This window comes from Pongo abelii, chromosome 4 (assembly GCF_028885655.2).
Source record: "Pongo abelii isolate AG06213 chromosome 4, NHGRI_mPonAbe1-v2.0_pri, whole genome shotgun sequence".
Lineage (NCBI taxonomy): Eukaryota > Metazoa > Chordata > Mammalia > Primates > Hominidae > Pongo > Pongo abelii.
Window position 1 is genome coordinate 157,757,039 of NC_071989.2, and position 11,555 is coordinate 157,768,593.

Below are 11,555 nucleotides of genomic sequence, written 5' to 3' on the forward strand. Positions count from 1 at the left end.
TACACAACACATATTATAGTCACATCCTCAAGAGGAAAACAATCCCCTCTAAACAAAAGTAAGTTCAAAAATAAGAAGAGATAGTTTACCCAGACGAAATGGAACCAGAGAAACAATTCTGGACATGTGAAATTGTACAGTGCTACAATACCCCCAAAGGGTCACACTAACCATCCAACAATGGATCCTAACAACAAAAGAAAATCTCTGAAATACCAGATAAGGAATTCAAAAATATTGATTTTAAAGCATCTCAGTGAGATCCAAGAAAAAGTTGAAAACCAACACAAAGAAATCAGAAAGCAATACAGGATGTGAAGGAAAATTTTACTAAAGAGATAGATTTAAAAAAAAAAAAAAGCAGGGGTCCATTCCAAGATGGCCGAATAGGAACAGCTCCGGTCTGCAGCTCCCAGCATGATCGACACAGAAGATGGGTGATTTCTGCATGTTCAACTGAGGTACCTGGTTCATCTCACTGGAACTGGTTGGACAGTGGGTGCAGCAGAAGCAGGAAGGGGCATCGCCTCACCCAGGAAGTGCAAGGGTCAGGGGATTTCCCTTTCCTAGCCAAGGGAAGCTGTGACAGACTGTACCTGGAAAAACAGGACATTCCTGCCTAAATACTGCGCTTTTCCAACAGTCTCAGCAAATGGCACACCAGGAGATTATATCCTGCACCTGGCTGGGCAGATCCCACGCCCATAGAGCCTTGCTCACTGCTAGCACAGCAGTCTGAGATCGACCTGCGAGGCAGCAGCCCGGCAGGGGGAGGGGTGTCTGCCATTGCTGAGGCTTGAGTAGGTAAACAGGGCAGCCTGGGAAGCTTGAACTGGGCAGAGCCCACCGCAGCTCAGCAAGGCCTGCTGCCTCTGTTGACTCCACCTCTAGGGGCAGGGCACAGCTGAACAAAAGGCAGCAGAAACTTCTCCCAGCATGGCGTTTGAGCTCTGAGAACAGACAGGCTGCCTCCTCAAGTGGGTCCCTGACCCCCGTGTAGTCTAAATGGGAGACATCTCCCAGTAGGGGCTGACTGATACCTCATACAGGCAAGTGCCCCCTGGAACGAAGCTTCCAGAGGAAGGATCAGGCAGCAATATTTGCTGTTCTGCAATATTTGCTGTTCTGCAGCCTCTGCTGGTGATACCCAGGAAAACAGGGTCTGGAGTGGAAGTCTGGCAAACTCCAACAGACCTGTAGCTGAGGGACCTGACTGTTAGAAGGAAAACTACCAACCGGAAAGGAATAGCATCAACATCAACAAAAAGGACACCCACAACAAAACCCCATCTGTAGATCACCAACATCAAAGACCAAAGGTAGATAAAACCATAAAGATGGGGAGAAACCAGAGCAGAAAAGCTGAAAATTCTAAAAACCAAGCGTCTCTTCTCCTCCAAAGGATCACAGTTCCTCGCAGCAACGGAACAAAGCTGGTCGGAGAATGACTTTGACGAATTGACAGAAGTAGGCTTCAGAAGGCCGGTAATAACAAACTTCTCCGAGCTAAAGGAGGATGTTCGAACCCATCGCAAGGAAGCTAAAAACCTTGAAAAAAGATTAGACGAATGGCTAACTAGAAAAAACAGTGTAGAGAAGACCTTAAATGACCTGATGGAGCCAAAAACCATGACACAAGAACTATGCAATGCATGCACAAGCTTCAGTAGCTGATTCAATCAAGTGGAAGAAAGGGTATCAGTGATTGAAGATCAAATTAATGAAATAAAGCGAGAAGAGAAGTTTACAGAAAAAAGGAATAAAAAGAAACAAACAAAGCCTCCAAAAAATATGGGACTATGTGAAAAGACCAAATCTACATCCTTACAATCTGTATATCCGACAAAGGACTAATATCTAGAATCTACAAAGAACTCAAACAAATTAGCAAGAAAAAAAAAACAATCCCAATAAAAAGTGGGTTAAGAACATGAACAGACAATTCTCAAAAGAAAATTTACAAATGGTCAACAAACATATGAAAAAATGCTCAACATCACAAATGATCAGGGAAATGCAAATCAAAACCATAATGTGATACCACCTTACTCAGCAAGAATGACCATAATCAAAAAATAATACATGTTGGCATGGATGCAATGAAAAGGGGACACACTTCTACACTGCTGGTAGGAATGTAAGCTAGTAAAACCACTATGGAAAACAGAGTGGAGATTCCTTAAAGAGCTACAATTTTTATTAGTTCAGAGAGATATGTGATCACTGAGAAGGTGACCAGTGGGCAAAGGCTTAAGAATATGAGAGAAAAAGAGCTCCACGGATATCAGGAGAAAAGCATGCTAGGGAAATAAGAGAGCAGTGCAAAGACACTGAGGCGGGAGTGTGCCCAGCATGTTGGAGGAAGCCCAGGGTAAAGAGTGCTGCTTGAACAGAGTGAGCTGGGGTGAGTGGATTGATCCGAGTTATATAGGAAACAGAGGGTACCTTTTAAAAAAGAGTAATCATCATGCCTGTAATCCCAGTACTTTGGAAGGCCAAGGCGGGTGGATCACTTAAGGTCAGGAGTTCGAGACCAGCCTGGCCAACATGGTGAAACCTCGTCTCTACTACAAATACAAAAATTAGCCGGGCATGGTGGTGCACACCTGTAATACCAGCTACTTGGGAGGCTGAGGCAGAAGAATCACTTGAACCTAGGGGGCGGAGGTTTCAGTGACGGGAGATCGTGCCACTGCACTCGAGCCTGGGCAAGAGAGTGAGACTCCATCTCAAAAAAAAAGGAGGAGGGGGGGGGAGAGAGAGAGAGAGAGAGAGAGAATTTGCAAAGCTGTGGGCAAAGTTAAGGTAAATCAGCAAGGTCAGGCACCTATGAGCTGGCAATAGCTAAATGCCTTTAGCACAAGTAGGCCAGAAGGGGCCAGCAGAGAGCAAGATTAGTGGAACCTGGAGAGAGCTGGCTGACAGAGAGGGCTGCGGATAGGGATGCATCTCTCCCGGGAAAGGAACACAGCCACGCTTGCCAGGGAAGGGACCAGAGAAGCAAATATCCGAACTTTCTCAGCAACCACCTCCCCATCCCATACCAGTGCCTGCCATCGAGTGATCTAACTGCAAGCAAAAGGCAGCAGGGAATGTTTGAAGATTTCTGTGGCCAGTCTCCTAGGAATGTGAGCACTGTGAGGAAAGCTGGAACATGGATCTGGCGGGACAAAAGGAGAACGTCCACGACAGGAAGAGTAGTGGGAAATGAGTCAGAGAGAGGTATGTGGTTTGTAAAACCTGTTTGGCTGCGTTCAGAGCCCAGCTTTTACTCTAAGCGAAATGTGCTCCACAGCAGGATCTTGAGCAGAGATCGATAGGACTCGACTTATATTTTACAAAGAACACTCTGGCCACTCTAGGGAAAGCGACTGTGGGTAAGGGAAGAGCAGGAGTGGAGTCTATTGGCCCTGACTTTGCCCACAATGGTAGCAGTGGAGGTCGTGAGAAGTGTTCTGATTCTGGCTATATCCAGGTAGATCACCAGGATTTCTGAATGGATTAGATAGAAGGTTGTGAGAGAAACAGAAACATCAAGGAAAATTCCAAATGTTTTGGCCTGAATACCTGGAAAGATGGAGTTGTCTTTAACTGAGATGGGAAAGCCTGCAGATGGAGATGACTCAGTGGAGTGGGTTGGTAGGGTGTGGACATATTAAGTTTGGGTCTATTCAGTACTTCATACTGAAGATACCAAATAGACAGATACACTAACTTGGAATTCATAAGAATGATAGGGACTTAAAATATAAATGTGGGTATCATTAACAGAGAAATATATTGGAAATATGAGAAGGAATATGTCACTTCCAAATGGGAAAAACAAAGAAAGCTTCATGGAAGGGGTGACATTAATTTGCATTTTAAAGGGCGGAATTTTTGACAGCAGAAACAACTGAGAAGAATATTCCAAATGGCAGAGAAACCACTAGTAAAAGTGCTAGAATAGGAGATTGGAGGAATGTTTCAGGGAGGTCAATAGAGTTGGGAGGAGCTGTAAGCTTGGTGTCGAAGTCAGAGATGGAAATAGAACTAGAACATGGTCCTGTCTTCCAGTTCATTCACGCATTTGTCATTTACTCCGCATGCATTTATTGACCACCTACTTGATCTAGGGGCTATGCTCCTTTCTGAACATTAATAATAAAAGCATTTATTGGACACGAATTATGCACTTCATGAATAAAAACTTATTTAATCCTTGCAGTGCCGCATAAGAGCTATACTAACATGATCCCCAGTTTAAAGATAAGGAAACTAAGAGTCTGAGTGGTTTGCTCTGGCTCTGTCAGTGGCAGGATTGGAACCCAGGCAGTGTGACCCCAGGGCCTTTGTCCTTATCACTCTGCTCTGCTGCTGTGTCAGAAACACCAAACCAGGCATCTGTGGGAGAGTAGCCTGGCGGCCATCAGAAATGCAGATCAGGAAGCCATAGGGGAGATGTTCTCCAGACTTTCTTCTGCGTAGGATGTGAAACGTGCCCTCTCCAAGAGTCAGCCAAGGAACTGGCAGCAGCAGCTCCAGAAGAGGAGGTGGGGCGGCTGACCCGGGCAGAGGTCACCAAGCTGCTGGGTCTGACTCACCTGGAAAAGCCAACTGCTCTTTCCAAAGCACCAGCTCCCCTTTTCTTGGCTTCCACAGCAAACCTAAGGTCAAGGGCAGGCAACCGAAGCCTTACCCTGGAAGGGTAGCATTGAAAGTGTCCTTGAACAGTAATGTGTCTACTCCTCTACTCTTTGTCTGCTCCAAACCCATTTTAGAGATGAGGAAACTAAAGACCATGGAGGCTTTGTTACTTGTTCTACATTTTCTTGGAATGTCTGTGACAAATCCTACAATAGAACTCCCCAAATCTCAGGACTTTCATGACCACTGTGCTTCCACAAAACATGTTAATGTTTGAAAACTAGGTTTCCTAGCAAGCAGGCTGGGATAGGATCGTGTGTGTGTGTGTGTGTGTGTATGTGTATGTGTGTGTGTGTCTGTGTGTGCCAAGTTCATGATACAAGCCCAGGACTGACACTCCCTACCACTCCCAGGGAAAGGAATTTCTCCTCAGTTCAGCTTATATTTCAGGAAAATTTAGATTTTAGGCATCTGACCCAGTAAATGAGATAGGAAAGAGGAGCCCTGCCATCCAGTGAGTCCTGCTCAGGTGTCTTTCCTGGAGAAACACTCACACCTGTGTAGCAAGAGGCCCGTGCAAGGAAGCCTACAGCAGCATCACAAGAAATAGTGAGGAGTGGAAGGAACTCAAATGTGCATAACACAGGAGTGATTATCCAGCAGTTAAAAAGACCTACTTCTATGAGGTAGGTATTCATAGAGTCAAAGAAACAGCCTTAAGACATATTACACAAAGAAGAAGAAGGGGAAGGAGAAGACAGAGAAGCAAAAGAAACTGGCAATGCAATGCATACATTATGACCCTTTTTATGGAAATAAAACATCCCAGTTACATGTATGTGTCTCTGTGTTTATAGAAAAGGAAGCACCTCAGCCTGGCGATTTCAATGCATTTATTCCCCCAGCAAATGTGCGCTGAGTGCCTCTCCATGGAAGCCTGAGGGGAATCCAGCAGGGTGCAGAGCAAGCAACATCCCGGCCCTCTACTGGCTGGATAAGGGAGGACGGTGAGATGCCATAAGGGAAAAAGAGACATTCTTTTTTTAAAGTACTCTGTGTTATCTAAAGTTTTCACAACAATAATTTATTCCTGAATGTGTCATTACAAATGTGTAAATATGTGAATAAACAAAAGAATAAGGTGGAAGCAGAGAAGGGGAAAGAGAAATGCATGGCTAAGTGCAAAGTATCGGAGGTGCTCATGGAAGGGAGGCTGGGGCCTATTCTTCTAGGCTGCTGTATCACCAGTTCCCCACCCCAAGTATAATGTCCACAGTGTCTTGGAAAGTAGAGGAAGGAAGTCAAGTAATATTATATTTTCTGCAACAAGTATATTCCAATAACTGAAGATTCCACATCTCCCATTGCCTCCTAGTGACCCCCATAGAGCGCTGCCGGCAGGTTACAGCCCCTGCAGGGTGCTGTCTGCATCATCCCCCATGAATGTCATTACCTGCAGATGTGGTCTCTGCACTGTCTTCTCCCTGATCACATGTCTCTTCCCAGCCCATGTTCTCTGTAGAGAGTCAATCATTTACAGAGCCTCCTCCCTATTCTTACTTCTTGAAGGTGCACTCTGCTGCCCACACAGACTACCCAAGGGCAGATCACAGAGAGAGGCACATACCTTCCAACCTGACCCCCACCCTGTCCTTGGACTTGTCTTCTGGTTTGCACAGGAAAATTGACAAAATAAACTATTGGCCGATAGGATAGCAAAAATATTGCCCTTAATTCAGTGTGCTCTTTCCTCTTAATAATAAACTAGATTATTAGATTTGGGGTCAGAGCTCTCCATTCAAATTCTGGTTCTGCAAGTTTCAAGATATATTACCTTAGGCATATTTACTCCTATGTAGAAAAATATCACTATTAAATGTGGAATTAAAAGGCCTACCTCACAGAATAGCTGTGAGGATTAAAAGAGGCATTTACAAGTGTTTGGGTTTTGTTATTAATATTGGTGTGTGAGCATGACTGTATCCCATTCTGCTGGTTTCAGGTGCCATCCGTGCATCTGGACATCGCAAGGTGAGGAAGAGAAAGAGGTGCCCAGGATAGCAGAATGTGCCTACCACCCACAACAGAGATAAAATCTCAGTTCCAGCCAAGAAGTGTACACAGAAATACCTCCAAGCAAAACCAGATCTGCCTGACCTCAGAGATAATCAGAAGGATTCCTTTCGGTTGCCTCAGACCAAGAGCAACCTGGCTGCATTTTTTGCCTCTTGCTCCTCAACTGGCTGGCATTTTCATAGACTTACATTTTAAAAGGCTGTTTACTTAGGAACAAAAAATGAAGTTACATACTCAATTAATTTTAACTTTATGATATTTGGCTTCATTGTCTAATAATCTATTTTTTCTATTTTTTTTTTTTTTTTGAGATGGAGTCTCATTCTGTCACCCAGGCTGGAGCGCAGTGATGTGATCTCGGCTCACTCCAACCTCCGCCTACCGGGTTCAAGGAAGCAACTCTCCTGTCTCAGCCTCCCAAGTAGCTGGGACTACCGGTGCATGCCACCACACCCGGCTAATTTTTGTATTTTTACTAGAGAGGGGGTTTCACCATATTGGTCAGGCTGGTCTAGAATTCCTGACCTCAGGTGATCCACCAGCCTCAACCTTCCAAAGTGCTGGGATTATAGGCATGAGCCACCACACCCAGCCTAATAATCTATTTTAATAATTAAAAAATAGTGTCTCTCTCATCCTTTTTCCTGTGTGTTTTTATTGATAAATTTCAATGCCTTGAGCAAATAAAACATTTCCCCATTCGATCGCTTCCCGATTTCTTATATGATGTAGCTTTGAGTCCTTGTACTATTTTGGTCTTGCTCCTCTGAAGACCTTGGCTAAGTCCCACTTAGCCAAGTGGTATCCCCAGATCGGCATCCAGAAGTCCAGGTATGTGGTGTTTAATACACAACTGGAAGGTACTGGTCCCTTACTTGTTTCACTCCCTATCCTATTTTAGGCCACATCCACATCAGCCAGCAAGTCAGGAAATGATCATAGGACCACACTTTGAAAACACACATGGGCCAGTGAAACTGAGTGCATTTGCAAATCACTTGGACACATTAACACAACACAGATTCTCAGACCTTGCTCAACCAGTGAATCAGAAGCCCTGAAGGTAGGATCACTGGAAATTTTATTCATACTTCCTAGGTGATTCTGATTAGCTGAAATATTGGCAAACACTACCTCAAAGCTCCCTTTCACAAGGATGAGGGATAAGGCATAGAATTTAGGGGTCCTCAATGCCAGAGTTTCCTTTCTTAATCCTCTGAACCCTCTTTAAATTTTCACTGCCAAGCCAGCAGGGGGTAGCATCTGCAGGGCATTTGGACTACAGAGAACATAATCTGCAGTAACCTTTTTGATTCCTCACGTCTATGATGATAACAAATAACCTGTAATTGTACAGAAAGTCCCTGTCCAAAGTCATGGATTCATTGCATCCTTACACCATGTCTGCAAAGTAGGTGTTGGTCCACCTTCGTGTACGGGAGGAATGTGTTGTCTGAGAGCAGTCAAGTGACATTTCTAAAGCCTTATTTATAATAATTGGCAGTGATAGGGTTTCTCACACATTCCAGGAGAGGAATGAACAGAGGAAGAATTATACATAGTAGCTTCATATTTTAAAACTTACGAGAGAACACACACACACCACAGCACAACCTTTACTCCCATACCTCACTTCCACCTTCAGCAACCCTGCCTAATAAGAAAGTCCAGGATGCTTCCAACCTACACAGAACCACATTCTTATAGAGGTTATGCAAACAAGTGAAGCAAACTTGTCATCCACACACTTACATGCACAGTCAGCAAAAGTGAGGGAACCATTTAAATACCACAGGCTAGTTCTCAATTCTTGAAGTGCATGTTAATACCGTAGGCTACTACATTTCAAACCTCAAAGTACAAACAAGCTGCCTGAGAATCTTATTAAAATGCAGATTCTGATTCTGCAGGACTGGGGCAGGGCCTGAGTTTCTGCATTTTTTAGCAAGCTCCCATGTGACATAATGGCAGCTGGTCCATGGGCCATACTTTGAGTTCTAAGTCCAGAGCCTATGTCACCATCTAGCCTCTGCTATTTCTCTCCCTGGACGCAGGCATGAGATGAGAACAGTGGAGTGCTGACCCTTCCATTTCTTGCCTTTTATTAAGTGAGTATCTCTCCCCATGGGGGGCAATTCTGGAGTTCAAAGACACATATTGTTCATCCATGGCCCCTAAACCATATCTGTTGTTTAATCTCATACCTGAAGAAAGAGTGATCACTCCATAGCTCCAGATTTCTAAGTCATTCCAAGAATTGTCTTAACTAAATGAGATTTTGAGTTCCCACTCATCATATATCACACATCACATATGATGTGTGTCTCACATATGCAACACTATCATTGCCTTAGAGCATGAGGAGGGTTTTTTTTTTTTTTTGGTTTTTTTTTTTTTGAGACAGAGTCTTGCACTGTTGCTCAGGCTGGAGTGCAGTGGCACGATCTCGGCTCACTGCAAGCTCTGCCTCCCGGGTTCATGCCATTCTCCTGCCTCAGCCTCCTGAGTAGCTGGGACTACAAGCGCCTGCCACTATGCCCGGCTAATTTTTTGTACTTTTAATAGAGACAGCGTTTCACCGTGTTAGCTAGGATGGTCTCAATCTCCTGACCTCATGATCCGCCCGCCTCGGCCTCCCAAAGTGCTGGGATTACAGGTGTGAGCCACCGCACCCAGCCAAGGAGGGGTTTTTGTGTTTTGTTTTGTTTTAATTTTCTTCACTGTCTTCCAGCAGTTTCAACCAGGGAAGATTTTTGCCTGCCTGGGGACATCTGGCAATATCTGGAGACAATTCTGGTTGTCACAACTGACTACTAGCTTCTAGTGGGTAGAGGCCAGAGATGCTGCTAAACATCCCACAATGCACAGGACAAAACCCACAACAATGATGTATCCTGTCCACAAGGTCAATGATGCCATTGCTGAGCAATCCTACTGTCTTCTAGTCAACTCATAACCATCAATATCTTTGGCAACTTACTGAATGCTTTTTAAAGATACCTCCACAAATCTGGGTAAGAAAAATATTATAGACAGCCATTCAAAACAGAAGCCACTGAGGCCTTGCTTTCCATTGGGCAGGAAAGTTTAGTGGTCTAGGGGCCCAATGACTGGGTTTGAGTGCCAGTTCTCCCACTGACAAGCTGGATGGAATTGGACATGTTTCTCTAGGTCTCTCAGATTTGATTTCCTCAAGCATCAAATGACTACAAGCCCAACAAGAGCAGGGACCATCTCTGGGGCAGCAAAGTATATACATTCTCCTGGCACCTAATAAGCACTTGTGTATATATCAATGAAACAAATGGTGCCTGACTTACAACATAAGTTTTTCAATCTGATGGTGAGTACTACTTTTTAAATCTTGATTAGAGACTTGAATTTTAGGGATTACTGTTACTAGCTGTGCCTTATCCTGGCAGAGCAGGACTTGTGCTCCAGGATATATATAGGATCTTATACTGTACACATAGCAGCATATAGCGGTGGGAAAGATTGCAAGCTCTAGTATAACCTGGTTTCAAATCTTAGCCCCACTACTACATCAGCTGAGACATTTGACTTACCCTCTCTACACCTCAGTTTCTTCATTTGAAAAATGAGGGTTATAACAATTCTTATCTCACGTGGCTCTTGGAAGAATTAAAATTAAATAAGATAATGTACGCAAAGCCCTTTGCACAGTGCCTGGCACACAGCACACGCTCAGTAAAAGAAGTTTTTATTATGCTTTTGGCCTTCAGCCCCCAAATCAAGGGCACCTGATTAGTTACCTCTCAAAAGAGAGGTAGAGACACAGTGCTGAAACCAGAACCTGGCCCCAGAGACCGAGCTGATCCAACTCCTTTCTGCTGGATGGAAAGTCAGGAGCTCACCCTCCTCACCAGGGGCTTGGGAATAAATATTCCATGCTCTTCTGCATGCCTGCTTTGTCATATTTGGAATACAGATCCAATAATGAGATGCCTAGCATGTTCATTCTGCTACAAGGCCAAAGGACACTAATAAAGGTGTCAAAGCTGATAATTGTTTGGAAAGCAAAGACAGAAGTGAGGAAAGGAAACTGCAGCCTTTGATTCAATAATGAATTTTGCATAAAGGGCTCCATATTACAGTGCACCAGAGACCATACTGCCATACTCTTCATGTTCTATTTTTTATGAGAAAGAGGAAAATGGGAGGAAATTTTCAAACAGATATTAGGAGAGTATTCAAGAAAGTAAGTTCACACATATATCTTGATTTAAGCAGGTGGACCCAAGCCATTTATATTTTATAGCATAGTAAAAGCTTAGAGTGGAAAAGAAACATCTAGTCCAATCCCTTCATCTTCCAGATGAGCAAATTGAAGCACCTGGGGATTAAGTAACAAGTTGCACACCATCAGCCTTGTAGTGGCTGACTTAGGAAGAAGAGCCATGGGGCTTGTCTTTTTGTCTAATCCCTCCTGACTCTTGGACTGTAGGGCTAGAAGGAAAGTTGGAGTTGTTCTTCTCCAGGGGCACACTTATCTCTGGGCTTGTGAAGTTCATTCATTTACTCAAGTAATAGTTACTGAGCACTTATTATGTGCCAGATGCCATTCTTGGTACTTGAGCACACAGCAAGCTCTGGACAGAGAACAGAACAGGTGCCTGCTCCTTTTTCATTTTCATTCCAGTAGGCGATGTCAATTAACAAATGCACAAATAAAGTGTACAGCACAACTTCAGACAGCATTCTGTGCTCTGAGGGAAATAAAATAGAGCATTGTGACAGAGAGGTACTGAGGGAGAAAGGACAACTGGGAAAGCCTCTCCAAGAGGCAACGTTCACTAGAGCTGAGACCTGAATGACGAGAAGGAGCCAGTCAC

General features: G+C 44.1%; 1 long non-coding RNA gene across 1 annotated transcript; it reads left to right on the forward strand.

Annotated features, from left to right (window-relative positions):
* Positions 1-2,853: 2,853 nt before the first annotated feature.
* On the forward strand, positions 2,854-9,025 carry LOC134761497 (uncharacterized). The gene is made up of 3 exons (XR_010140178.1): positions 2,854-3,222; positions 5,484-5,633; positions 6,629-9,025. It is a non-coding gene; the product is annotated as an uncharacterized LOC134761497 (long non-coding RNA).
* The last annotated feature ends 2,530 nt before the right edge of the window (positions 9,026-11,555 follow it).